Source organism: Hyperolius riggenbachi, chromosome 4 (genome assembly GCF_040937935.1).
Source record: "Hyperolius riggenbachi isolate aHypRig1 chromosome 4, aHypRig1.pri, whole genome shotgun sequence".
Classification (NCBI taxonomy): Eukaryota; Metazoa; Chordata; class Amphibia; order Anura; family Hyperoliidae; genus Hyperolius; species Hyperolius riggenbachi.
Window position 1 is genome coordinate 228645391 of NC_090649.1, and position 27694 is coordinate 228673084.

A 27694-nucleotide genomic window follows, 5' to 3' on the forward strand; every position below is an offset into this window, starting at 1 on the left:
GAATCAGCAAGGAGCAAGCTAACAAGCCTCCAAAAGCCTAACTAAGCTTTCCCTATAGCTCTCTCTGCAGCAGCTCTCCCTTCTCTAATTACTGCAGGCGCATGAGTGAGTCCAATGCCTGGCGATGCCTGCCTTTTATAAGGGGGGGTGGGGCTCCAGGAGGGGGTGTAGCCTGATTGGCTACAATTTGCCTGCTGACTGTGATGTAGAGGGTCAAAGTTGATCTTAATGATGCACTATGGGGGCGAATCAAACTTCCGCAAAAGTTTGCGGTTCTCCGCGATTCGCCGGGGAACAGTTCGGGCCATCTCTAGTTCTCAGTACGCTCTCCGCAAAAGTAAACAATAGTCAGCTGACTCCGGTCAGCTAACAGCGTAGTGTCAGCTGACTCTAACAGCTGACACTTAGGCAGGATCAAGCTAATGTTTGATTGGATGTTCCTGGATATTGACCCTTGGCTTGTTATGGACCATTCTTGTCTGCTGCCTGAACTGACCTTTGCTTGTTACCTGGATACTCTTGCCTGTTGCCTGGACCAACCTTTGCTTGTTACTTGGATACTCCTGCCTGCTGTCCGGACCGACCTTTGCTTGTTACCTGGATACTCTTGCCTGCTGCCTGGACCGATCCTTGCTTGTTACCTTGACACTCTGATCCAATTATCACTAGACATCTGATTGTCGCCATTGTGGGCCTCATTTACATAACTAAGGTATTACAATTACTACAGTTTGATACTTGTGTGCATTTGAACTTTGATACTTGGCTCAGTAGGGCTCTGAGAGGTTATTGTCCACTCTACTTTTGTCTGTATACCTTGCACGTTAAGACCTGGGGGATAACCGTAGTCAGGAGATATTCAGTGTCCTGTTCACGCGGGGGCTTGTCTATGTGTAAAGACTGTGGGCCGGACTCAGAGTCATGGCACTAGATTGGGGCATAACCTGTCAAGCCTTACATAATGTAGCTTGATTAATACACACCATATGGCTGTGCTCTAGTTGATGATTAAGAGCTCAAATCTTGGTTACTAATATACCAACATATATGCTAGAAGTAAGGATTGACACTCCGAATATATATGCAAAATGTAATAGCTGCCAGTAAACCATCATATTTTCTGACAGCCTTTAACATTTTCATATCTATTTGGAATGATGATCCTTACTTCTTGCTTAAGATAAAGTTAACAAACTTAGGTATTGAGTTAATATGAGTAGAATATATTTTGACCAACATTTCCTGATCATTCTGATGGCAGTAACAACTTAATCAAAATTAATTTGAGACTATATAAAGTTTTTTTATTTTTTACTTTTTTTTTAGTTTACTTTTAAGAAGAACTTTTGAAAACAAAAGCATTTTTAATATCTATCTATCTATCTATCTATCTATCTATCTATCTATCTATCTATCTATCTATCTATCTATCTATCTATCTATCTATCTATCTATCTCTCTATCTATCTATCTATCTATCTATCTTTTCTTGCAGCCATTGTACACATTGAGTTGAAACAATAGCAAGCTTCTTTATAAACTATGGAACTGATTATAAGCCAAGGTGTTTCTGTGTTAGCAATTTTAGTAGCAGTATAAATAGGTCATAAAGATATGTATTAAAATAAACACTAGGAGGACCTGGCGCTCGATGGCTGGAGAATGCAATGTCCCTGAAAACCAGTTACTGTACTAAATATGTGAAAGCAGTACCTGCAAGCAGCGTAGGTATAAGGGAAATACCTCCTGCTGTTACATGAAGTCCTCCGTGGGCACCAGTTTCGTGCTATGTGCACAAATACCGCTCACGCGGATGTACTGGATCTGACTGAGGATGCCGAGTCTCTCCACCAGAAGTGATGTCGCACACTCTGGCTCTGCATTCCAAAGGATATGCAGGATTCTGTCGGCTCAATTCCTGTATATGGAAGCACAGAGGGGACACACCATAGTGCAGAATGCGCCTAGTGTTGGACAGACCCCACAACAATAGTACTTACTGACAAAAGCTTGTTTATTAACATATCAAATATTAAAATCTTGATCCGGATTTCTGCCAGCAGCCTTCCTCAGGGGATGTTTGCATATAAAATATAAAGTCCTTATATAAAATACATAATCATTCATTCCTTCCCCCAATGAACAGCCGACAGTATGGGAAGCGGAAGGAGACAAAATACTACTCACAGAGCATAATTATTGCAAGCAATATGTCCAATTTGTAGATCCTGGTTACTCTAACCAATAACAATATACAGTGTTATCTACATCTAATAACACCATTAATAATCCTATACTATAAAACCCCTGTGTCGCTGCGTCCGGCGTTTGTCCCTGTTATTTGCCTCGGCGCATGTGCGAGGTGGGCGACCGCGCGTGAGGCCGACGGGGGCAGACGGGGGAGCACGTGCGGCAGCTTCGGGTGCGCACGCAGCAGGTGCGGGTGCACGGCGGGCATGCGCACGGGCACTGGCGGCGGCAGCAAGAAAAAAAGACCTAGTGCCTGTTTTAAACGGGCTTGGGTCTTCTAGTGACATATTAAAAATACAATATAATGCAAAAACATGTAAAAATGCATAAAATTGCATCAACGCAAATCCTATAAAAAGAAAATTGTTACTCATCCTTAATAAAACCGTTGAGATCTATATGCGCATTTAGCCCCCCCCCCCCCCCCCCCCCGGTTTTAGGGTGCTCAGCTGGTAAATCCAGCGAGTCTCCAACTGGGACAATGGCTTAATTGTATTCCCACCCCTCCAATGTGGTTTTATCCCGTCAATAACAAAACACTTAATGCCCACAGGGGAACATGCATGTTCCTTAGAGAAATGTTCCGGAATACTGTGAGATTTTTTGTCTGGATGCAAACTATTTTAAATGTGTTCAGAGAATCTTTTCTTTGCTGTTCTGCCTGTGTGGCCCACATATTGCAGACCGCACGGACAGACAACCAAATATACAACCATTGTGGTGGTGTAGGTAAAAAACTGATTGATCTTGAGCTCTTTACCGTTAGAATGGGAGACAAAGTAACTGAGTAACTGAGTAACCTAGTGACTGAGCCACCAAATTCACAAATCCTGCATACATGTTTCTTCTTGCAGGGACAAAAAACTTTAAAGTCTGGAAACATAACTGGTCTAGGGCGCTTCATAGAATTGTTCACTAATGCACTACCTACATTAGGTGGTCTCCTGTATATAATGCAAGGATTTTTGGGGAGGTGAGGGCCAATAATCGGGTCTTTTTTAAAAATACCCCAATTCTTATTGATCACATGCTTCACAGCATAATGATCAGTGGAAAAAGTGGTTACAAAAGAGAAATCATTTCTAATACCTATGTTGTTGTTACTACTATTTGTCACATTAGGGACCTTCTTCTGAAGGCGTATATCACGGACTTCATGTAACACCCCGTTCTTTGCGTAGAGCAATTCGATTATAACCCTTAGCAATAAACCGGTCCTCAATAATCTGGTATTGTTCCCAGTAATCATTTACAAATGAACAATTCCTCATAATCCTACAAAATTACCCTTTAGGGGCATTATTTAGCCATGATCGATAATGGCAACTATCAGACTGAATGTATGAACTACGGTCAGTCTCATTAAAAAACATCTAGTTTTCCACCTACCATCCTTACATTTTTTTTTCATAAAGTTATGTATTATTTATTTTTTTGGAGGTTTTACAGTATTTGCTATCCCAAAAGAAAAGTGTGAATACCATATTCATTGAGATTATTGAGTTTATTTTAGCTTTCTAGTGTTGCGATGGCACTGTCATTAATGAATTATTTCTGATAGATTATATTGTTCCCCTGTTACATACTTTTGTTTTACTTGAATATGTGTTTTACATAGGATCCTAAATCTCAGATGATGATCATAACCATCATCATAATTATTTTCCAGTACACAGAACGTGATGTATCTGGTTATTGTATTAACATTTTAATAACCCCACAATCATGTAATTGTTTAGCTTGTACATGAAGCATTATACATAAATCATTTAAGACTTAAATCATTGCTTCTAATCATTTAAGACTCAAATTATTACGTCTTATATAGACACCAGATTACCCTTCCCCAGATAAATGTTTTCTTTGGTTATACAGTTGACATTTTCTTTAAGTAAAGTCTCTACAGCCAATGCACCAGGGAGACATAGCTTCTAGAAAGCGAGTTCTGACAGTTCGTGACTAAAGGGATATTTAAGTCTAAACCATTTTCCTAGTAATTTTTAGTTTCATTTTGTACCATATTTTTTCTATTTTCTTTTTTTCTGTAGCTTTTTGGCTTAAGTTACCAGATGAAATGAGATGCTTACTTACAATGACATTTTTATAAAACCCTTCACTGACATCATATGGTGTGTTATATCAAATTCCTATTATTTCAACTGAAAAATATGAGGTTCATCACTGACTTGTAAACGCTATTTAGGTACAGTATATGTACACGAAACACAACTTCCTTCATTCAGAAGTATCAACTGTTTAGAGATACAGTTTTGTTTTGGAATTAAATTCCAGGGTACTTCTTAATCTTTCAGCTTTACAGAGTATACATAGCCTTGTCCCTCAGAGGAACTCACAATCGAATCCCTACCATATTTTTGTGTCCATTGTAGTCTAGGGCCAATAAGACTTACTGGATTTTTTTACAGATGGCATTTAAACCTACTATTTGATGGATTGATTATTTGAATGATTAAATGGTGTATTATATGTAGTACATTGTAGTAATACTAGGTCCAAATATTTCACCAAACCTGGTCATAATGAGTTTCACATGCCTCATAAATGTTTTATATCATTCTCTGTCAAGTGGAGAACAGCTATTGGAAAAAATTGAAATTTTAAATGTGTAGCAGTTTTAAAGTATGTAGTGCACCAACCTTTGTGTTATTAACAATCATTGCCTTGCAGGTATCATCTGATTAAAATAAAACACATTTTAGACCCTGTTTAGAGACCAAAGTAAAACTTAACCTTTATTTCATTTTCAATAAAATCATTGCTATTGATTTATAATATTATTGTTTGATTACTTTTGTACAGAAACCTAGTTTGGGAGTTTTTAAGTTGAGTTGTAAGGGATATACTGTATTTGTAGTGATCTCCTCACACCTCCCAAAAACTAGGCACTAATAAAGTATTACAATGCTGTGTTGCTTCTAGTAATAAAAAGACCCTCCACCTAAAACCGACATGTTTCGGCTCTTTAAAAATAGAGCCGTCGTCAGGGCTAACTATGAAAAAGTGCTTAGGGTGCAAAGTGCATAGTGAAGATAAACACAGCTATCTATAAATACATAGTAAAGAAAACAAAAAAGTGAGAGCTATGCTCTCTAGCAATGTCAGCTATCAAATGAGGCTTCATCTTAGCCTCCTTTATATACCCTTAAAGATGGGTGGTTACAAGAGATTGGTACCTCCCATCTAAGCCATTCTCTCCTATTGGTCAAAGTGATTGTCAATCACCAAAGCAGTACACTTATTGGTTGTTCATATTTCTCCATATGTTTTCAAATGACCCTTTTCCAGGTTCCCCACTGTCCAGAAAAATCATAGTGTACGCCTTACCGTCTGCGCAAACCCCTGACGCTATGCAGATATCCTAAAAAGCCATTTATCAGGTAAAACTCCGTGTTCGGCGATAGCTCCCATAGGTTTACATTGGGAATCTCCCATTGGTTGTACAGAGTCATGTGGTTAGGCGTCATATCACCCTCTCCGTTCATTTGTCAGCTAGTATCCTCCGCTGGCAATACAGTGCCACCATTGGTCAAATGCTACCATGTGATCAAACGTCACTTAGCTCCCGTTCCTTGCCATTAAACATAGTGCGTCTCCGCATCATCATTGGGCGGAAGACGCTTGCAGAGGAAGGGAGGCGTGGTCTCCCCAAGGCTTCAGTATTGCCATAGTAACAAACCCCATACGTGTCCATGCGTCGCCGCCATATCAACAGGCGGGGACGCTACAGTAATAAGGAGGGAGGAGGCGTGGTGAAGTATGCGCATCCCTGTTGTCCTGACAACGGCTTACAATCCAATCTCAGTTCGGACACATCTTTATATGTCATATCCATAAATACTTATTTCAACACACGGTTCATTTCCCTATGCATAATGGAACACTACGCCTGGAAGTTTACTTGTTTTCACTAATTTAATGATATGGCGGCGACGCATGGACACGTATGGGGTTTGTTACTATGGCAATACTGAAGCCTTGGGGAGACCACGCCTCCCTTCCTCTGCAAGCGTCTTCCGCCCAATGATGATGCGGAGACGCACTATGTTTAATGGCAAGGAACGGGAGCTAAGTGACGTTTGATCACATGGTAGCATTTGACCAATGGTGGCACTGTATTGCCAGCGGAGGATACTAGCTGACAAATGAACGGAGAGGGTGATATGACGCCTAACCACATGACTCTGTACAACCAATGGGAGATTCCCAATGTAAACCTATGGGAGCTATCGCCGAACACGGAGTTTTACCTGATAAACGGCTTTTTAGGATATCTGCATAGTGTCAGGGGTTTGCGCAGACGGTAAGGCGTACACTATGATTTTTCTGGACAGTGGGGAACCTGGAAAAGGGTCGTTTGAAAACATATGGAGAAATATGAACAACCAATAAGTGTACTGCTTTGGTGATTGACAATCACTTTGACCAATAGGAGAGAATGGCTTAGATGGGAGGTACCAATCTCTTGTAACCACCCATCTTTAAGGGTATATAAAGGAGGCTAAGATGAAGCCTCATTTGATAGCTGACATTGCTAGAGAGCATAGCTCTCACTTTTTTGTTTTCTTTACTATGTATTTATAGATAGCTGTGTTTATCTTCACTATGCACTTTGCACCCTAAGCACTTTTTCATAGTTAGCCCTGACGACGGCTCTATTTTTAAAGAGCCGAAACATGTCGGTTTTAGGTGGAGGGTCTTTTTATTACTAGAAGCAACACAGCATTGTAATACTTTATTAGTGCCTAGTTTTTGGGAGGTGTGAGGAGATCACTACAAATACAGTATATCCCTTACAACTCAACTTAAAAACTCCCAAACTAGGTTTCTGTACAAAAGTAATCAAACAATAATATTATAAATCAATAGCAATGATTTTATTGAAAATGAAATAAAGGTTAAGTTTTACTTTGGTCTCTAAACAGGGTCTAAAATGTGTTTAGTTTAAAAATCAGTTCTGTGTATTCCATCATCTGATTAAACCGGCTCCATCAAGCAAAACCACACGTTACTTGTAATAATCGCTCTTCAATACATCAATAAACAGGAATTATATTCTTGTCTCTTTTTCTGATGATCCATATTTACAGACATTGAGGGTGTCATGTTCAGACTGTATATAGGCCCTGTATTATATTTTTAATAAATAAAACAAGTTTACATGTAATGCTTTTCTTCTTTAAAAGTCCCATGTGCCTTTTCCTATATATTAACACAACTATGCACTAAATCTTGTCCATATCTGGCCATTTTTTCCTTACTTTTTGTGCACTTATTGTACTTTTCTCTCTCCTTTATTTTGCATGTTCTTTTCTCATAGTATTTTCTAAGGAATAGAGTTTAAAAACTGATTTAGTACTTTGCCAGGAGATTTCCTTACGTTGGTTTTGTGAGATGTTATGTGGTGCAACATCATATGTATATTTTATATTCCCTTGCCTAATACACACTGAGTTATGTCTGGTTCCTATATTTATAAACACTGTAGCAGTGAATATGTTGATGCTCCTGTTAGTGCTTCACTAAGAAGCCTCCGTTGTAAATTAGCCTAGTGCTTAACCTGGCAAATTCAGTTTAGAATTCACAGGATAATCAATTGTAGGAGGACAAAGGACAAACCAGAGTAGATGACTTCAATAAAGCATAGCTGTTCTTGTTCTGTGTATAACTATTGCCTCATTTCGGGTTGTACCACCAGAAAGACAACAAAATCAATAACAGAAAACTGTATACATTTCCAACATAGAGCTCATTACTGGAGGTTCAATGTTCACTTTGTATAAGCTGTTCTAGTCATATATTAGATGGAAATACAAACAAGTGGTTTACAAATAAATGTTTCCTCCTAGATAGTATGTTATTTAATTTTTGCTTTAGTTACAATATCTCCCTTTCCATTTAACCAGGAGTGTGATTATCTGGAAGGAGAATTCAAGGTGATGGTAGTACTAAGAAAGGCTCTACAAATAGTACTTCTATACAAAATGAAGGAGCAAAAATGTATTTCATGTAACACTTTTCATGGAATAAAGATTTTGCTGGCTTCACTCTGTCTCAACATTGAAATATATTGAGCACTGCAGGTAAGCAAATTTTGTGTATTTGGTTCCTATTCGTAAACTTAAAGAGACACCATAGTGACAAATGGTACAATGTAGTACATTATTCAGGATACCTGCGTTATGTTAATTACCCTAATTTCAGTATCAGAAACACTTCCTGTGTAGATATATTGCTCTATATTGGTATGTAGCCCTGCTGTCCCAGTGATATCACAGCCTTGGCTGTTTAGCTATGTGGAATGCTCCTCCTTGAGCATTCTGGGAGACCAGAATGTGCCTTCTCTGACTATTATTATAGTCTGTAGATCATCATAATACATAGGAGGAGTCCATAGGAGGAAGATCTTTCCAGTGCTCAGACACGATCAGTGCTGATCGTAATGGAAAAAGCTACGCTTACGGATCATTACGCGTAATTTTACGCTATTACGCATTACGAAATTACGCTTACGGCATAGACATTCAATTTCGGTACATGTCTGTAATTACGCATTGCCCTTACGCAATTACGCGTAAGAATACCGTAATTCAAGTTGTTACGTTATAGGCTTACGCGTAAATTCCTACTAGCAATTAATGCGTAAGGTCATGCTGCCAAGCGGAAAAGTTGACGCATGGATCAATGTTAGGTAGCCGCCGACTTTAAGGGTTAATAGCAAAGCCCCCTTAAGTGCTAAGAGCCTCAAATTTGGAGAATATATTAAGGAGATCAGAAGGAATAAGAGGGAAAAAATTTTTTTCAAAAAGACCTTATAGTTTTTGAGAAAATCGATGTTAAAGTTTCAAAGGAAAAATAGATACATTTAAAAACCCGCCGACTTTAACGGTTAATAGCAAAGCCTGCTTAAAATTTAGAAACACCAAATTTACAGGGTATATTAAGGGGATCAGTGGGAATAAGAGGAAAAATTTTTTTTTCAAAAAGACCTTATAGTTTTTGAGAAAATCGATTTTTAAGTTTCAAGGGCAAAAATGTCTTTTAAATGCGGAAAATGTCAGTTTTTTTTGCACAGGTAACAATAGTGTTTTATTTTCATAGATTCCCCCAAGTGGGAAGAGTTTTACTTACTTCGTTCTGAGTGTGGGAAATATTAAAAAAAAAACGACGTGGGGTCCCCCCTCCCAGACCTCTTTAACCCCTTGTCCCCCATGCAGACTGGGATAGCCAGAATGCGGAGCACCGGCCGCGTGGGGCTCCGCACCCTGACTATACCAGCCCGCATGGTCCATGGATTGGGGGGTCTCGGAAGGGGAGGGGCAGCCAAGCTTTCCCCTCCCCCTCCGAGCCCTTGTCCAATCCAAGGACAAGGGGCTCTTCTCCACCTCCGATGGGCGGTGGAGGTGGAGGCCGCGATTTCCTGGGGGGGAGGTTCATGGTGGCATCTGGGAGTCCCCTTTAAAAAGGGGTCCCCCAGATGCCCACCCCCCCTCCCAGGAGAAATGAGTATAGAGGTACTTGTACCCCTTACCCATTTCCTTTAAGAGTTAAAAGTAAATAAACACACAGACACTTTGAAAAAGTATTTTAATTGAACAAAAAACATAACCACGAAAAAAGTCCTTTAATATTCTTAATTAACCATTAATACTTACCTGTCCCTTTAAAAGCCAGTTCCCACGCAATATCCTCGGAAATATACTAATCAGTTACAATGTAACAAAGCTATTACAATGTAACAACTTTGTTACTTTGTAACACCACCGCACCCGACATCACTCGCCACCACCGCCGCGTCTGCGCTGACCCGACAGAGCTCTGAGCTATATAGCTCAGAGCTCCCTAAGCATCTTTGTATTTGGGCTCCAAGGAGCCCCATTGGTCCTTAGCAGACCAATGGGGTTCCTTTAAATCAGAAGGAACCCCATTGGTCTGCTAAGGACCAATGGGGCTCCTTGGAGCCCAAATACAAAGATGCTAAGAGAGCTCTGAGCTATATAGCTCAGAGCTCTGTCGGGTCCGTGCGGGACGCTAAGTCCCCGCCGCCTCCCGCTGTCCTCCCCGCCTCTTCCACATGTCACCCACATGTCACCCACATGTGGGTGACATGTGGGTGACAGATGTGGGCGGGGCTGACAGCGGGAGGCGGCGGGGACTTAGCGTCCCGCACTGACCCGACAGAGCTCTGAGCTATATAGCTCAGAGCTCTCTTAGCATCTTTGTATTTGGGCTCCAAGGAGCCCCATTGGTCCTTAGCAGACCAATGGGGTTCCTTCTGATTTAAAGGAACCCCATTGGTCTGCTAAGGACCAATGGGGCTCCTTGGAGCCCAAATACAAAGATGCTTAGGGAGCTCTGAGCTATATAGCTCAGAGCTCTGTCGGGTCAGCGCAGACGCGGCGGTGGCGGCGAGTGACGTCGGGTGCGGTGGTGTTACAAAGTAACAAAGTTGTTACATTGTAATAGCTTTGTTACATTGTAACTGATTAGTATATTTCCGAGGATATTGCGTGGGAACTGGCTTTTAAAGGGACAGGTAAGTATTAATGGTTAATTAAGAATATTAAAGGACTTTTTTCGTGGTTATGTTTTTTGTTCAATTAAAATACTTTTTCAAAGTGTCTGTGTGTTTATTTACTTTTAACTCTTAAAGGAAATGGGTAAGGGGTACAAGTACCTCTATACTCATTTCTCCTGGGAGGGGGGGGTGGGCATCTGGGGGACCCCTTTTTAAAGGGGACTCCCAGATGCCACCATGAACCTCCCCCCCAGGAAATCGCGGCCTCCACCTCCACCGCCCATCGGAGGTGGAGAAGAGCCCCTTGTCCTTGGATTGGACAAGGGCTCGGAGGGGGAGGGGAAAGCTTGGCTGCCCCTCCCCTTCCGAGACCCCCCAATCCATGGACCATGCGGGCTGGTATAGTCAGGGTGCGGAGCCCCACGCGGCCGGTGCTCCGCATTCTGGCTATCCCAGTCTGCATGGGGGACAAGGGGTTAAAGAGGTCTGGGAGGGGGGACCCCACGTCGTTTTTTTTTTAATATTTCCCACACTCAGAACGAAGTAAGTAAAACTCTTCCCACTTGGGGGAATCTATGAAAATAAAACACTATTGTTACCTGTGCAAAAAAAACTGACATTTTCCGCATTTAAAAGACATTTTTGCCCTTGAAACTTAAAAATCGATTTTCTCAAAAACTATAAGGTCTTTTTGAAAAATTTTTTTTTCCTCTTATTCCCACTGATCCCCTTAATATACCCTGTAAATTTGGTGTTTCTAAATTTTAAGCAGGCTTTGCTATCAACCGTTAAAGTCGGCGGGTTTTTAAATGTATCTATTTTTCCTTTGAAACTTTAACATCGATTTTCTCAAAAACTATAAAGTCTTTTTGAAAAAAAATTTTTTCCTCTTATTCCTTCTGATCTCCTTAATATATTCTCCAAATTTGAGGCTCTTAGCACTTAAGGGGGCTTTGCTATTAACCCTTAAAGTCGGCGGCTTTTTTATATTATACGGGAGCGTAATATTACGCGATTACGGCAGACTGTGTAATTTCAATGGGAGTTTACTGTCTTACGCGTAATTTGTTACGCGTAAAACGTAACCCACGGTCTACGCGTAATTAATTACGCGTAATACCGTAACCTTACACGTAACGCTTACGGTGCATTTGTAGTGAATTACGATGCGTAATTACGCTAATGCGTAATTTCGGCCCAGCACTGGACACGATGACACCTAAACACCAAAGCAGTGTAACACCATCTCTGAGGCAGCAGCAGATCAAGCCACATCAAAGTTAAGCTAAGTTAAACTCTCTTTTTTCCCCTTACAGCACTCCTTTAAAGCACTAATAAAAAGCAAATTCTGCTTTTCTTTAACAAAATTATCAGATATAACACAACCTGACCCAAACCAAATACAAGAATTTTTAAAATCCCTGGAACTCCCAGATTTACCTGGAGCTGTTAGGTAATCTAAAGGATCACTGCTCAAGAACTGTATAGGGTGATTGTATTTTTAAGAATAAATAGTTCTCTGGGCTCGATTGGCCTGACTAATGATTTCAATAATTGGCCTAACTCAGAATTTCAAGTCTGGTAATCTAAAGTAGGATAAGATCCAGGACAACTAAGTCTGGTTTCCTTGTTAAGCCCTGACACATAAGAATTAATAACACTAAATTAGGAATTATTAAGTCAGAAGGAGAAAGTCAAACTATTTGTTCTGCGCTCAGTTTTACTTTACTTATTTTATGCATTTTATTTGTTCTTGTAACGATCGGTGTCAGTAACCAGAGAGAGAATCTGATCCTTGGCGATCCGCAGTATCCCCAAGAATACAGATATACCCGATTATTGAGGATCTGCGGAATCGTCAACAATCAGATATGTCTAACCTCTAGACACCAGGGAGAGTGTAAGTGTTTGGTGCAACAGTAACAACTCTGAGTAAAGACCACCAGCGGAGCTGGCGGCCTATACTCCCGAGGAATTCACCCCTGAGCGGTGGGTGATATTCCTGTAGCCTGTGGACCCCTGAGCGAGGGACCAAGGCTGGGACGCAGGAAGCCCTGCTGCTAATATGTAAGGCTTTGCCCTGAACTGGGCTAACGTAACACAGTAATACACAACCTAGTCTGGGTGTGAGGTCCGTATTCACAACACCCTGGAACTAGTCTGGAGCATAACATAAATGGTAATACAGTTCCCTAGTCTTGGGTGTGAGGTCCGTATTCACAACACCCTGGAACTAGTCTGGAGCATAATTTTAAATGGTAATACAGTTCCCTAGTCTTGGGTGTGAGGTCCGTATTCACAACACCCTGGAACTAGTCTGGAGCATAACATAAATGGTAGTACAGTTCCCGAGTCTTGGGTGTGAGGTCCGTATTCACAACACCCTGGAACTAGTCTGGAGCATAACATAAATGGTAATACAGTTCCCTAGTCTTGGGTGTGAGGTCCGTATTCACAACACCCTGGAACTAGTCTGGAGCATAACATAAATGGTAATACAGTTCCCTAGTCTTGGGTGTGAGGTCCGTATTCACAACACCCTGGAACTAGTCTGGAGCATAACATAAATGGTAATACAGTTCCCTAGTCTAGGGTGTGAGGTCCGTATTCACAACACCCTGGAACTAGTCTGGAGCATAACATAAATGGTAATACAGTTCCCTAGTCTTGGGTGTGAGGTCCGTATTTACAACACCCTAGAACTAGTCTAGAGAATACACAGAAGATACACAGTATTCCTAGTCTGGGGTGCGAGGGCCTTGATCTCAGCACCCTGGAACTAGTCTAGAGAATACACAGAAGATACACAGTATTCCTAGTCTGGGGTGTGAGGGCCTTGATCTCAACACCCTGGAACTGGTCTAGAGAATACACAGAAGATACACAGTATTCCTAGTCTGGGGTGTGAGGGCCTTGATCTCAACACCCTGGAACTGGTCTAGAGAATACACAGAAGATACACAGTATTCCTAGTCTGGGGTGTGAGGGCCTTGATCTCAGCACCCTGGAACTGGTCTAGCAAATAATACCATACAATTAGTACATAAAGCTATCAAGAATCTGACTCAGTGTGGATTCCCAGCTCCAGCCGGTTCTGGCACACTGTCGGGTCTAGCTAAGGTCTGAGTGCCTTCACGCAAGTGTTAGCAATGGCAGACAACCAGCAACTGACAAGCAGCAGAATATATAGTTGCTGGACTCTGCTGCCCCGCCCGAACCATTCAGCCAATCATGAGTCCTACAGGAGTCAGCTGACCTTCCTGATCAGCTGACACTTCCCCTGCTGGTATAAAGGTCCTGCATTCAGGCTCGCGCGTGCATAGCTCTCCATCTGTCTAGGTGCACTAACAGACCCAGCCACACAAAGCACATGCTGCTGCATGCAAACAGCCTCTTTGCTGTCAGGACATGCGGCGGCTTTTCCGTGTTCCACCACACCGCCAGACACGTGCAAACCGCTGCGTAGGACGCGGAGTCAGCCGCCTAGCTCTTGGCACACGCGGCGGCTTTTCCGCGTTTCCTGACAGTTCTACATATTTCATAAGACAGGCTTTAAGATTTATGGTCATGGTATGCATTGATTATATTATAACTGTGAATAGTGAGGAGCAAGAATGCCAATATTCTTTTCACATTACATTTTTGTGAAAATAATGTAAAATTCAACTTTCAAGCAAAAATGTCTTAGAAAATCATTTTGTAATACATTTGTGATTTTTCACTTTTTTTCAGATTGTCACACAAAAAATAGGATTTTTGTGCTTTTTGTGAATTTTCACAGTAAAATATTTTTTGTGTGTTTTTTTGCAAATTTTTTCACATAGGAAGAAAAAAATGTTTTCTTTGACCATATTGCAAAAATATAATGTATTTTTGTGAATATCTTAACATTGAAAACAGCATTTTCGATGGGAAAGAACTTTGCAAACTTGCAAGCAACACGGACTGTGAAATATCTGCAGACATTACAAACAATAGTGGCAAATGGAATGTCATAAGGCACTTTTAGCATGAAGGTAGAAAGGAATAAATGTTACTAGGGTTTCGTTTATTTAATTTGTAATTTAGTGTAATTTTTCAAACCAATATTTCTAATTAAACAATAACTGAAACATTTCTGAAACTAAATTTTACACCTTCTGAACACCTCACTGCTGCAGGTCCCTTTAATTATTTTCATTACACAGTGAAGGGCATGAACCCATGTCTTTGAAAACCTTAATCATTTTACATTAAGCTGATTTTCACAAAAGCAGTACATCTGCAGATGGTGCTCAACTGCGTGAAATTAATTAGTATATGTGCTGGTTCTACATAATTAATTCCGCTGAGGTCCGTGGAAAGTGATTTTTAATAAATAATCTTAGCTTTTGTCCATAGTTATGCTATACCATAAGATTCAGATAAGATAAAAATGGAATTCAGTATTTCAAAATAGAAACATGCAAACAAGTAGTATTCGAAGACATGCAGCAAGACCAGGGACATCAAGAAATATGTATTGCTGCATATAAATGAAGTATGTAATGTAAAATATTAATAATACACAAAATGCAGCAAAACCGATTATTTTTGTAAATTAAAGTTCTTTGTGAAGCTCTGTAAAAAAAAGAAAAAAAAAAACACTGCCTAAAGGATACATGAGGCAATGAAAAGCAAATCAGATTTACTTACCTGGGGTTTCCTCCAGCCCCTAGATGCCTATGTGTCCCTTGCTGCAGCTCCACACTCAGACGATGTCCTGGGTTCCCCTCTGTAGTGGCCACCGACCTGTGCATGTACAAGTGCGGTCGTATCACTCACAGTCATGCTCTCGTGGCTGGGAGCATTCTGGGCAGGTGCGGTACTTCTGTGCCTGGAGGGGTCCCTATTTTTTTTCTCAAAAAGAAGTAAAATTTTGTATGTAAAATGTATATGCCATGACTACATTGTTGTGGCCTCTGCTACAGTGGCTGCAACAAACACTTTTTGGTAAATAAATTAAATTTTTGTATATAAACCTGTACCTTCATATTTGCAGAGCGAAGTCACCGCATCTCTTGTCACTCACTGCGGCCACAACAAACATTTTTTTTTAAAAAAGTAAAATTTTGTACGTAAAATGTAACATCGTTCTGGCCTCTGCTGCAGACGTTCATACACAACCACAGCGCCTTGCTGAGATTCAGCGGTGAAACAACATGCCAGTGAGGTCCTTAATTTGCAACAGCCAGACTCGCTGCAATAACATGCTAATGATGTTTGGATACATGCTCCAACAAGAACAAGTCATCAATGAGTATCTGTATGACGTGGGTGCTAGGACAGGCACTGGGGAGCTGGGGATTTTTTTTTTGCGTTACTGGGTGCACTTCATAAACTAAAGCTCTTTGTGGTTATTTGTGGTGCGGTAAACACAGCTTTTGGTCTGTCGGTGTGAACCGGATCTAACCCTTATACTACCTGATCGACATGTACACATGCCAGATGTTTTAACGCAACACTTTATTCCACAACTGTAGGAATGTAATGTGATTTCTGCTCTTTAGAGATTAAAACACGACTCTGTGTTAACTATGTAATTTTTCATGGAACTTTTGCCATAGATCCCCCTCTGGCATGCCACCATCCACTGCGTCCAGGTGTTAGGCCCCTTGAAACAACTTTTCCATCACTTTTGTGACCAGAAGCAGTTCCTATAGGTTATAGAATTTGCCTGCCCATTAAAGTCTATGGTGGTTCGCCCAGTTTGTGAATGTTTGCGGCAAGTTCCCGTTCGTGAACCAAAAATGTAATTTCCGTGACATCTCTATTCTTCAGGGTGTAAAAGATCACATGCACCAATGCCATTGCTAAGGTTTGCTTTAGTATCAAAATTGTAGAAAAATGGGAGTCCTCACATGGAAAATTTTGATATAGCACATTGACTGGGTGTGAATGCACCTCACTCCTCAGTGTGTTTAATATCTGAAGGGTCTGCAAATAGTTAATTGAACTATGCATAAAGGGACAGTAAAGAAGGTAGATCTAGACCTCAATTTTCCAAACATACAAAATCTTTATTATAAACATATGTTTATTCCGAACAACAAACTGAGATTATTTAGATCACAGCTGCATTTGTCACATAAATTTACAAGTACTTACAGGGTGGATGATGTAATAAATCTATACATTGGTTGCTATTGGCAACAACATTACACCTTTGTTCGGCACCATATCACAGGAAGTGTGATAACTTGACTCTCATCACAGCAACAGCATAGGAGATAGAACTTCTTAGACGTCGTCAAAGTTTCAGGAGTTTATTCAGTAAACAGATATATAGATGCTTATCTCTACATGTTCATTACACCTCAGCGAAGCAGTTGGTCTGTAGTAAGTCCTCTTTGCTTTACATGCTTTTGGTCCATTCCTTTTTAATGGAAACCAGGCTTTCTCTTATGTTACATCTTTACTACGTTGCACTTAGGCCTATATACAGCATACAGTTAGATAAGATGACAATACATTACAAAAAGAGTAGAGGGTGGAAGTGATCAGCCAGAAGTCAGAAGAAGCAGCAGTACCCCCCCCCCCCCCCCGAGCTCATTAGCACTTCTTAAACTCAACTCTAAAGAGTTAAATGTGACATCATCTGAGCAGGAATGGATCAATACCTCATCGCCTGCTATTGGCTGACAAGACCCCGTGATATCATGACAAACACTGTCTTTACTGCGCATGCCCTGGAAAATTCCATGTTTCAGGGACCTGACTCTTAATCTACTAAAAAGAACCTTGTTCAATGTACTTGTGAACATATTTTCATTACAATGGCTCATGTTTATGTTGTTCGTCGCTAGCTGGTTTGGCCTCTGCCCTGGATATCTCTGATACAGCCTTGGGAGTTCTAGTACAATGTTCTACTGAAAATCAGAACTGTCTTTATTTATCTCTAAGAGAAATTCTCCTTAAAGGGCGATTCTGCACATGAAGTCTTTTAAAGAGACACTGAAGCGAAAAAAAAGACATGATATAGTGAATTGGTTGTGTACTATGAATAATTACTAGAAGATTAGCAGCAAAGAAAATATTCTCATACTTTTATTTTCAGGTATATAGTGTTTTTTCTAACATTGCATCATTCTATAATCTGTGCAGATTACACAACATTTAGCATTCAAAATGAGTCTTTCAGAGCAGTCAGTCTGTGAAGTAATGAACTCTCCTCTGGCAGAGGAAAAGTAAATAGTCCAGGAACAGTTGAGATAATAAAAGTCAGATAACAGCCCCTGGCTTAACTTCATCCTCCATTTTGATTTACACTAGTTATTTAATTTAAAACAAGTTATAAGTGCACTGAGAAAGATGGAATATGGGTAGAACCAATAATATATAAAGTGTAACAGAGACCTCGCTACCTAAAGATTTGATACTTACCTGGGGTTTCCTCCAGACCAATAAACACGTGTGAGTCGCTCGCCATCCTCCCACGGTCTGCCATTCAGCTGTGATCAGCCTGGGTCAGGTCCAGTCTGGCTCTTCTGCGCATGCGTGGACCTCCCGCGCATGCGCAGTAGACCCGGACTGATGCGACTTAGCCAGTTACCGGGGCTGATCACGGCTGAACGGTAGACCACAGGAGGACGGCGAGGGACTCACGTGTGTTTATGGGGCTGGAGGTAGCCCTAGGTAAGTATCAAATTTTAAGGTAGCGAAGTCTCTGGTTAACTTTAAAGTCTTACCCAGTCTATTGTTCTGTTTCCAAAGCGTCACTATTATTTGGTACTCTACAGAGATTCACTGCCATTTGAATTGTCCTGTAGTTGAACTTGTGTAAAAAAAACACATTACTTCCCAGTACTATTGGATCTATCTGTCCTGAGTTGGCAAATACAAAAGTAGATTTTATGACTTGCATGTATTTGGAACATAGTACCACAATGAGACTACAATGATAATGTATTGCTTTTCTTACGCAAAATGTGAATTACATACTCATTTCTTAAATACAACCTAAAAGAATGTATAACTTATCAGAAAGGTTCCGTCTTTCACTGTACCTCATAGGATATAAAGGAATCAAAATATGGCTATAGAACATACAGTAAATAAATAATGCTGTATGTTTTCAATTTAAACCAATGTTTAATGTATGCACAATTTACACCAGATCTTCTTGAGCGCAGCCTTGTTGCTAACTGAGCGTCTGCTATATTTACTGTATAATCATAGCATTTAATATGCTATGGCTATTTACTGTATAATATGCTATGGATATTTATATTTTCCATGTCACTGATTGGAGAATATATTCTTGCAAAATGGTTGCAGCAATATCAATGTTATAATTTTATGTTGTTATTTGTGAAAATGCAGGACTTCTCCCTAATGAGCATATAGTTACTGATACTCATGTGTTAGTGAGTTTATTTGTTTCTTCTTTCAGCCACAAATGTGAAGTGTGATTCAGACAGGAAATATATTTGGTGTTTCAGGCTAAAATCAATACTCTGTCCCTTGCAATAAAACCAACTTTGTGATTAGAGACAAAACTCGATTTCTTTATGGTGAGCTTTGACATTACTGCAGGCCTGTGTGAGTGGGAATCATAATGCTATGTGCGGGGGAGTCACAGCAGCCGTAGCTATTGGCATTCTCACCCCAGGATCCTCATTGCTCCCTCAGGGCTGACTCTGGGAGGCAAATCACATGTGATGGATAATTATATAGGACTCTTTGGACCTGGTTTACTGAGCACTATACTACAGCAAGGAGGAAGCCCTAGTTTGCATTGCTGCTTGATGGCAGTGTGTGTGTGTGTGTGTGTGTGTGTGTGTGTGTGTGTGTGTGTGTGTGTGTGTGTGTGTGTGTGTGTGTGTGTGTGTGTGTGTGTACGTGTGTGTGTGTGTGTGTGTGTGTGTGTGTGTGTGTGTGTGTGTCTTTCAGCATAATTATTTACTGAATGAGCCACAGTGAAGTACAAACGTTCTCAAAATTCATTGCAGACAGTGCTTTATGCGTCTTAAAATGGCTTTATTTATTGATGGATTAATTTTTATGTGCATACACAGATATTACGGTATTTCTTTTTCAAAACTGCACAGCTGATTTGTGTTTAATATCACAACTAAACAGAATAACTACCCATTCATTTTAAATGACACTAAAGCAAACCTTGCATAAAGGGACAGTAAAGACGGTAGATCGAGACCTCAATTTTCCAAAAATATAAAATCTTTATTATAAACAGCCTCCAATGTGACATGTAATCAACACACTAATTAAAGCATTTAAAATCATGGAATTAGGACTGCCCTGACTCTCGCATCATCCATGGCTCTCCAACACAACACACCTTCACACACACATTCTGTAAGATCACCTGTTAGAATTTAAGTATTATATGCTTGAATTCGTAGGCCTCAGATACTTTAACTGAGTTAGTTAAAGAGACACTAAAGCGAAAAAAAAATGATGATATTATGATTTGTATGTGTAGCACAGCTAAGAAATAAAACATTAAGATCATATACATCAGTGTAATTGTTTCCAGCACAGGAAGAGTTGAGAAACTCCAGTTGTTATCTCTATGCAAACAAGCTATTAAAGAGAATCTGTATTGTTAAAATCACACAAAAGTAAACATACCAGTGCGTTAGGGGACATCTCCTATTCCTCTCTGACACAATTTCGCCGATCCTCGCCGCATTAAAAGTGGTTAAAAACTGTTTTAAAAAGTTTGTTTATAAACAAACAAAATGGCCACCAAAACAGGAAGTAGATTGATGTACAGTATGTCCACACATAGAAAATACATCCATACACAAGCAGGCTGTATACAGCATTCCTTTTTAATCTCAAGAGATCATTGTGTGTTTCTTTCCCCCTGCAGTTCTCATGCACTGAAGTTTCAGGCTGCTCTTTTCTTCCTGCAAACAGCTTTGCCCTTGTCTAATTCCTCAGTATGTGAAAGCCCAGCCAGCTCAGAGGACGATTTTTCCAGCTTGTAAAAGATAAGAGAGAAGAGAGAAGCTGCCCTAATCTAAATAATACACAGGCAGTGTGCATAGAGGGGCCTGGAAGGGGGAGTTCATAGCAGAACCACAACACTGAAGAACTTGGCAGCCTTCCAGACACAGGCCGACAAGTCTGACAGGGGAAAGATACATTGATTTATTACAGAGACTGTGATAGCAGAAAGTGTTGCAGTAAGCCAGAACACATTAGAATAGCTTTTGGAACTTGTAGGATGATAAAAAACAGGATGCAATTTTTGTTACGGAGTCTCTTTAAGCTCTCCGACTAAGTTAGTCGTGGAGAGCAGGTAGTACACAGGTAGTATTTAGTCCAAGTGCTTGCCATCTTCTTCTTAGTTTAAATAAATTCAGGCACATTTTCTCACGGTTTGATGACAGCTGATGATGCCCTTGGAAGAGGTTGCTACATTAGAAAGTCTGCCTGCTGCTGCACCTGCCATAAAGGCCTGAGTTCCCTGCTAGAAAGCATAAAGTGGGATGAAACTCCATAGTAATAAAAAAAAACATTAAAATACTGTAAATCATCCAATAATAAATAATTTATGTAGCTTACCTATCCTGTTGTTTTTAGTGTCCACTGTCAGATTAAGACAAGACACAGAACATTTTATTCCACTTTTTTTCTGGCGGACTCAAAGCACCAGAGCTGCAGCCACTAGGGTACACTCAGTAAGCCGTAGAAGTGTTAGGGAGTCTCACCAAAAGGTGTCCTTACTTAAGTGCTGGCTTACTGAACTGGAAGAGCCGAGAATTCAAACCCTGGCTGCCTGTGTCGGAGGCAGAGCCCTTAACCAGTACACTATCTAGCCATTTAAGAGAAATGTCTTAAAAAATAAAAATATTTCTGCTGGCTTCCTTTACTGTTTCCCTGGGAGGCCAAAAGTGACATCACTTCTATAACAGGCTTACATCACTGTGTAAACTCATCAAGGTGGAGATTCAATTACCTTCTTGTCATTTTGTCTTTATCTTATCTGGAATGGGAAGTTTCTGTTATTCACATTTTGAAATAAGCTTGTTACTGTACCAAAAAAAATTCCCACAATCTTGTTGATGCTGCACTGTTTTACACAGTTCAGCAAAGGCCAGACCAGGAAAAAAAATTAGGGCACAAACAGGGACCTATTTTAGAAAAAAAAAAAGATTTAAAAGATTTGGTGCAAGAAATCCTTGAACTTTTTTTGCTAATTTTTGAATATCCTTACGATATATTGGGAAGATACTTGTTACCAACATTAAATTATAAAGAGTCTTTACAGAATCCTGATCAATTTTTAATGAATGTTGAGTTTACTCTAAAGGGGCACTATGGCAAAAGTTATGCCATTATCCTCACATCAGTTATTTAATATTGACACCATACACAACTGAGCTGCATCATTAGATCAGCTGTTAATTAGTTACTTACTTAGCAGCCTGTTTATTTATTTACTTAGCTAGTTACATATGAAAAGCACCAGCACGGCTCTGTAGCTCTGTAGCATGTGAGCCTTCCGCATTATAAATCAGTTGAATGTCTGCTAACAGTTTCACAGAGAGCAGTCCTTCACTTTCTTATCACTAACATCTGATCTAATGATACAGCTCAGCTGTGTAGGGCAGTAGAGATGTGTTAGGAGCTATTTTTTTTACACAAACTCTATGGTGAAACGTATGCTGTCCATATTAAGTAATTGATGTGGGGATAATGGAAGAGTATCATTTTTACCATAGTAGAAATATCATTTTTTTTTTTGCCGAATCTTACTATTGAAAGAAAAAGTCTAGTGCAAAATAAATAATAATAATACATAAATAATAATATATACCGTATATACTCGAATATAAGCTGAGTTTTTGGGACAAAAAAATGGTCCCAAAAGTGGGGGTCTCGGTATGAGAAAACGCGTAAAAGCCGCCACGGGTGCTCAGAGCAAGGCGGCTGTTTCCGCACCCAATGCGGCGGATTCCGCATCTGACGCGGTGGTTTGCACGCACAGGCCTACATCTGTCAGCATGGCTGAACGCGGAGAAACCGCCTCATGCCCGGATAGCGGTGCGGCTGGTTCCGCGCCCTGCACAGCGGATACATTGCAAGACATGTCTGGTGTGGCTGGGACTGATAGTCCACACAGATTCAGAAGGACGCGCGCGCGCGTGAAGAGGCAGAACTTTTATGACAGCCAGAAGGGTGTCAGCTGACCAAGCCGGTCAGCTGACAATTCAACCATTTCTGATTGGTCCAGCACTTAGGGGAGGCGCTGGAGAGCGCTATAGTATATATACTGGGTGCTGGTCATTTTCTCTGGTGTCTGGCGTTGCGATCACTACGTGGTAGCACTCAGACCTTGTCAGTATCTGTGATAATTCCTGTGTTATTACTTCAGACTAGTTACAGGGTGTTGATGATCAAGGAGCTCACACCCAAGATTAGGGAACTGTATTACCATTCTGTTATACTTCAGACTAGTTCCAGGGTGTTGATGATCAAGGAACTCACACCCAAGACTAGGGAACTGTATTGTCACTCTGTTATATATCAGACTAGTTCCAGGGTGTTGATGATCACGGAACTCACACCTACGATTAGGCATTGTTATTATCTGTTATGACTTTCTGCTTTCCTGACCACTCTCTTGATCTCTGATTTGGTACTTCGCTAAATCTGATACTCTGTTGCTGAACCCTGCTTGTCTTTAGATTCCGTATCTGTCTCCTGTCTCTGTATCTGATCTGTTTGTCTGTTGAGTATAGGTGAGTGAAAGCTCCCCATGCTGCTAATCAACACTCGGCATATGCCGGCAGGGAGAACAAATGCAGGAACATACTTTGCTGGGCATTTGGCAGAGGGCGCAAGTATGTTCCTGCCGCTGTTCTCCCTGCCGGCATATGCCGAGTGTTGATTAGCAGCATGGGGAGCTTTCACTCACCCATCAGAGCAAGCAGCTAACTATTTGCCTGCCATGTGTCTCCCCCATTGGTATATGCTGACACGCTGATTGATGTTCAATATAGAGGGACGGGATTGGCAGCTTTTATTCCCTTGTTCTCGCTGGCACTGCCAGGATTCCCCTCCATGCCTGTTAGGGTCTCGATCTGATGATGCCAAGCAGTGGTGAGGCGCCACTAGAGGGCATCATCGGAGCGAGACCATGACAGACATGCAGGGGAATCCTGGCGGCGAGAACGAGTGAGTAAAAGCTGCCGCTACTGTCCTGCTATACTGAGCATCAATCAGCATGTCAGCATATATATCGATTAGGGAGACACACGGCATTCAAATGCTTAGCTGCTCGCTATGACGGGTGAGTGAAAACTCCCAATGCTGCTAATCAACAATCAGCATATGCGGCGGGGGGGGGGGGGGGGGGGGGGGGGCACGGCAGGCAATTACTTTGCTGTTCTGCTCTGACGGCAAGGATGGCAGACCACTCAGTGTATGCCGGTGAGAGGACAGACAGCAGTAAAATGCTTTGTTCTTCCTCTCTGTGGGGAAGAGGGGGGTTTGGAGACTCAGGCGCCTCGTCACCTCACTGCTGTGCACAAGGAAATTCAACCAGCACAATGAAGTATTTGCCCTGACGAGCTGACTGGCATTTGATGGAGGGGGCACTTGGTGGGGTAGACAAGGATGTCACTACTACACTTGACATATGGCGGGGGCACTGGTGGGGGGAGGGGGTGGTGGTGTTATACTTTACTGCCAGTGGTGTAGCAATAGGGATGCAGAAGCTGTGACTGCATTGGGCCCCTGGACCAGAGGGGCTTCAAAAGGGGCTCTCCTTCATCCATCTTGTTAGCGTATAATTGGTGCTATGCTGGTAATGAACACCCCTATTTGTGCATTGATATTGCTAATCCTTAAACTGTTTCCCTAATCTGATTACATTTTTCTGACTCTTCATACATATTTATAGCTGCTGCATTTTCTGGTAAAAGTTGGGGGGTCGGCTTATACACGGGTCGGCTTATACTCAAGTATATACGGTACATTTTCTATAAGCACAGCTAGTGTTACCAAGTAATATGTAATTTAATACTTATAAAATTATAAAAACATGTATCTTTCCAATTCAATCTACAGCCAGCTAACAATTTCTAAAACTGACATTAAAGAAACACATACTTTCTCTAAGGAGATGGAAGTCTTTGGATCCTCCAGAGACTTGCCACACTGTCCTCCACTGCTGCCTGGGAACCTCGTGCTTATTATGCCATGCTTCCCTTCCAGCATGGCCATGCTGCAATCTCATGAGCAGAGCACATCCATGCTTGTACAGTAGCATGGAGCCACTCGTGGCCGTACTAGTGCAAGTGCAATACAGCCATGCTCATGCCCGAAGAGGCGAGTGGCCCTAAATTGATTACTGGCAAGCCCTTGTTGGTAATATTTGGGGGTTTGCACTTGGCAACAGGGGACCAGAGGACGGTGTGTGAAGACTCTATACCATCTAGATGCTACCCTCTCCTTAAGTGAGTATGTCTTTTTGTATCCTAGGTTTGCCTCTGGTACACTTTAATAACAATAATTCCTTTTTTTGTATAGTGCTTTTCTCCTGTCTAACTCAAATCACTTGCGAAGCAGCCACGAGAGCACACTCAGTAGGTAGTAGCAGTGTTAGGGAGTCTCGCCCAAAGAACTCCTTACTGAATAGGTGCTGGCTTACTGAACATGCAACACCAAGATTCGAACCCTGGTCTCCTGTGTCAGAGGCAGAGCCCTTAACCATTACATTATCCGGCTCACATTGCTTTCCTTTGCAGTCTTGGTAACAGTTCTCTATGTACAGTATTCTATAAGGAGCACTCTGTCCAGAAATCCCACCTTGCTGCTGGAATAATTAGTTGCACGAGGCAAGAGGCACCCTTAGTCAGATTCAACATCTGGACTTGTCCATTTACTGGCAGAACATTTTGACAAACCATACCAATCTACCAGTTTTTTTTTAGCACTTAGATTTAATATACACATATATACACATAAAACAAACAAATTAATCAAGCTGAAAATATTTGCTATAATCATAACAATATGTATTGAGAGTACAACTGAAAATATTATGTTTTTCTGAACAAAAGTGTAATTTCCCTTGAATAGAAAGCAAACTGAAGACATTGCTGAAGCTTTGTGGCTGTAATCTCCAGTAAGTTTTACTACACAATATTTTCAAGCATTGTACTGTTTTGTTGTGTATATCTCTTTTGTCTTATAACATCTTACTTCTCCCTTGTTATGTTTAGTGAGATCCCATGGGAACTCATTAGTGTGTTTTTTGTTTTCTTACAAGAAAATAAAAGACAACAATTTGTAGGCATCGCCCTAAGACTGGGAAAAGTCCATGATCTTTTATTTGTTGTCTAAGACAAAGTTGCATTTAATTTAAACCACCATGCTGAGATATGCTGAAATAAAACCCTGTCCGCAAATGATAAATCGTTGAAGTCATTTAAAAAAAATCTAAAATAAATCTTTATGTCAGATTATTATATGAATTCTCCATTTGTTTTACCGTAATTGTTTTTCCTATTAGTTTCTGCCTTGTCATGTTTTATATATGATACTGTAATTTAATGAAAGGCTGAGACAGGGTTCAAACTTGGCAAATTCACATCCGTTTTTTACACCATGCAAATTCGCACACCGATGGACATTTAATGTATTGCTTCAGCATAGCATGATCTGTAAAACCATTTTTGAATTCTGCATTGCGATTTTTCTGCGGTAAAAAAACTGCCAACTGCACTAGTTTACTGCATACCTTGTATATATTGCACTCTATGTATTGCAATAAGAATTCATATGTACTGCATTTTTTTTAGATGTTTAATGTAAATTATCCCTGATGTGTTCATGTATCCTGTTTAAGAACATGGATGAAAAAAGGTATACTTTATTATTATTATTTATTGTATTTATAAAGCGCCAACATATTACGCAGCGCTGGACAATATATATATACAATAATATAAGGATGACAGACATAACAAGGTTATACAACATAGAGCAAAGTTATACATGTAAATTGTACAAAATACATGATCATGCAATATGGGCTGGTTAGGTAGGCCCAGTAATACAAGTACAGACTGTCATAGGACAGGAGCACATGATCCTGTAGATTACACTGGGGAAAGGAGGACCCTGCCAGAGGCTTACAATCTAAAAAAAAATAAAAACTCACTATCAAAATGCAGGTAAAATACACCCAAACACATAAAAACACATATGTGGAAAAATGCATGGTTTTTTTTGCACATATAAGTGGGAATTATCTCTAAGCCACTGCTTCTGGTATCATTGTTGAGTTACCATCTCATTTCAGCTCCATCAACACCAGGATTTTTCATGGAAGACCTCAAGCACATCAGAATGTATATGAAAAGGTCAGCACCATCCAAGGAAGACCAGCACAAAAAAGCCAGACAAACACCAGTACAACAAGGCCAGGCTAACATCAGCAAAGCCAATGAAGCTAGGTCAGTTTGTCTCAGTACTGCACCAGCTTTGTTAGACAAGCCCACTAAGCTAACGTTCTAGCCGAGGGCAGCATTATTCTTTAAAGTCAACCCAGGTTACTATCAGAGTGTTTGTTTGTGTGAGTATAGTGGTGATTTTCCCTGCTATTTACTGTGCACAAGACAATACAATGTACGCTTTATTTTGGAAAAAGAAACAGATGTAAATGGTTCTCCTGAAGCAGTCGTATAGTATCTTAGTGACACTCAAACACTAAAGAAAATAAACTTTGGCTATAATTCAGAGGTGTCAGCTTGTTAGTTTTCAGTTTAGCCTGATGTTTGTTTGTTTGTTTTTTATAGTTTTTACTGAATATTTAACATTAGACCAAGTAATTCCAGATAACCTGGTGGTTATTTTAATGCCTGAGGAAGAAACATGTTTTTTACTACGTTCTAAAATAATCAAATA

The 27694-nt window shown here is 40.6% G+C and overlaps 1 long non-coding RNA gene across 1 annotated transcript in view; it reads left to right on the forward strand.

Moving 5' to 3' along the window:
* Positions 1–27393, forward strand: part of LOC137570666 (uncharacterized) — a 155876-nt gene extending 128483 nt beyond the window's left edge. The window contains exons 3-5 of the long non-coding RNA XR_011031129.1: positions 8175–8351; positions 25865–25910; positions 27090–27393. This is a non-coding gene — a long non-coding RNA (uncharacterized lncRNA). The remainder of the gene's footprint in view (positions 1–8174; positions 8352–25864; positions 25911–27089) is intronic.
* The last annotated feature ends 301 nt before the right edge of the window (positions 27394–27694 follow it).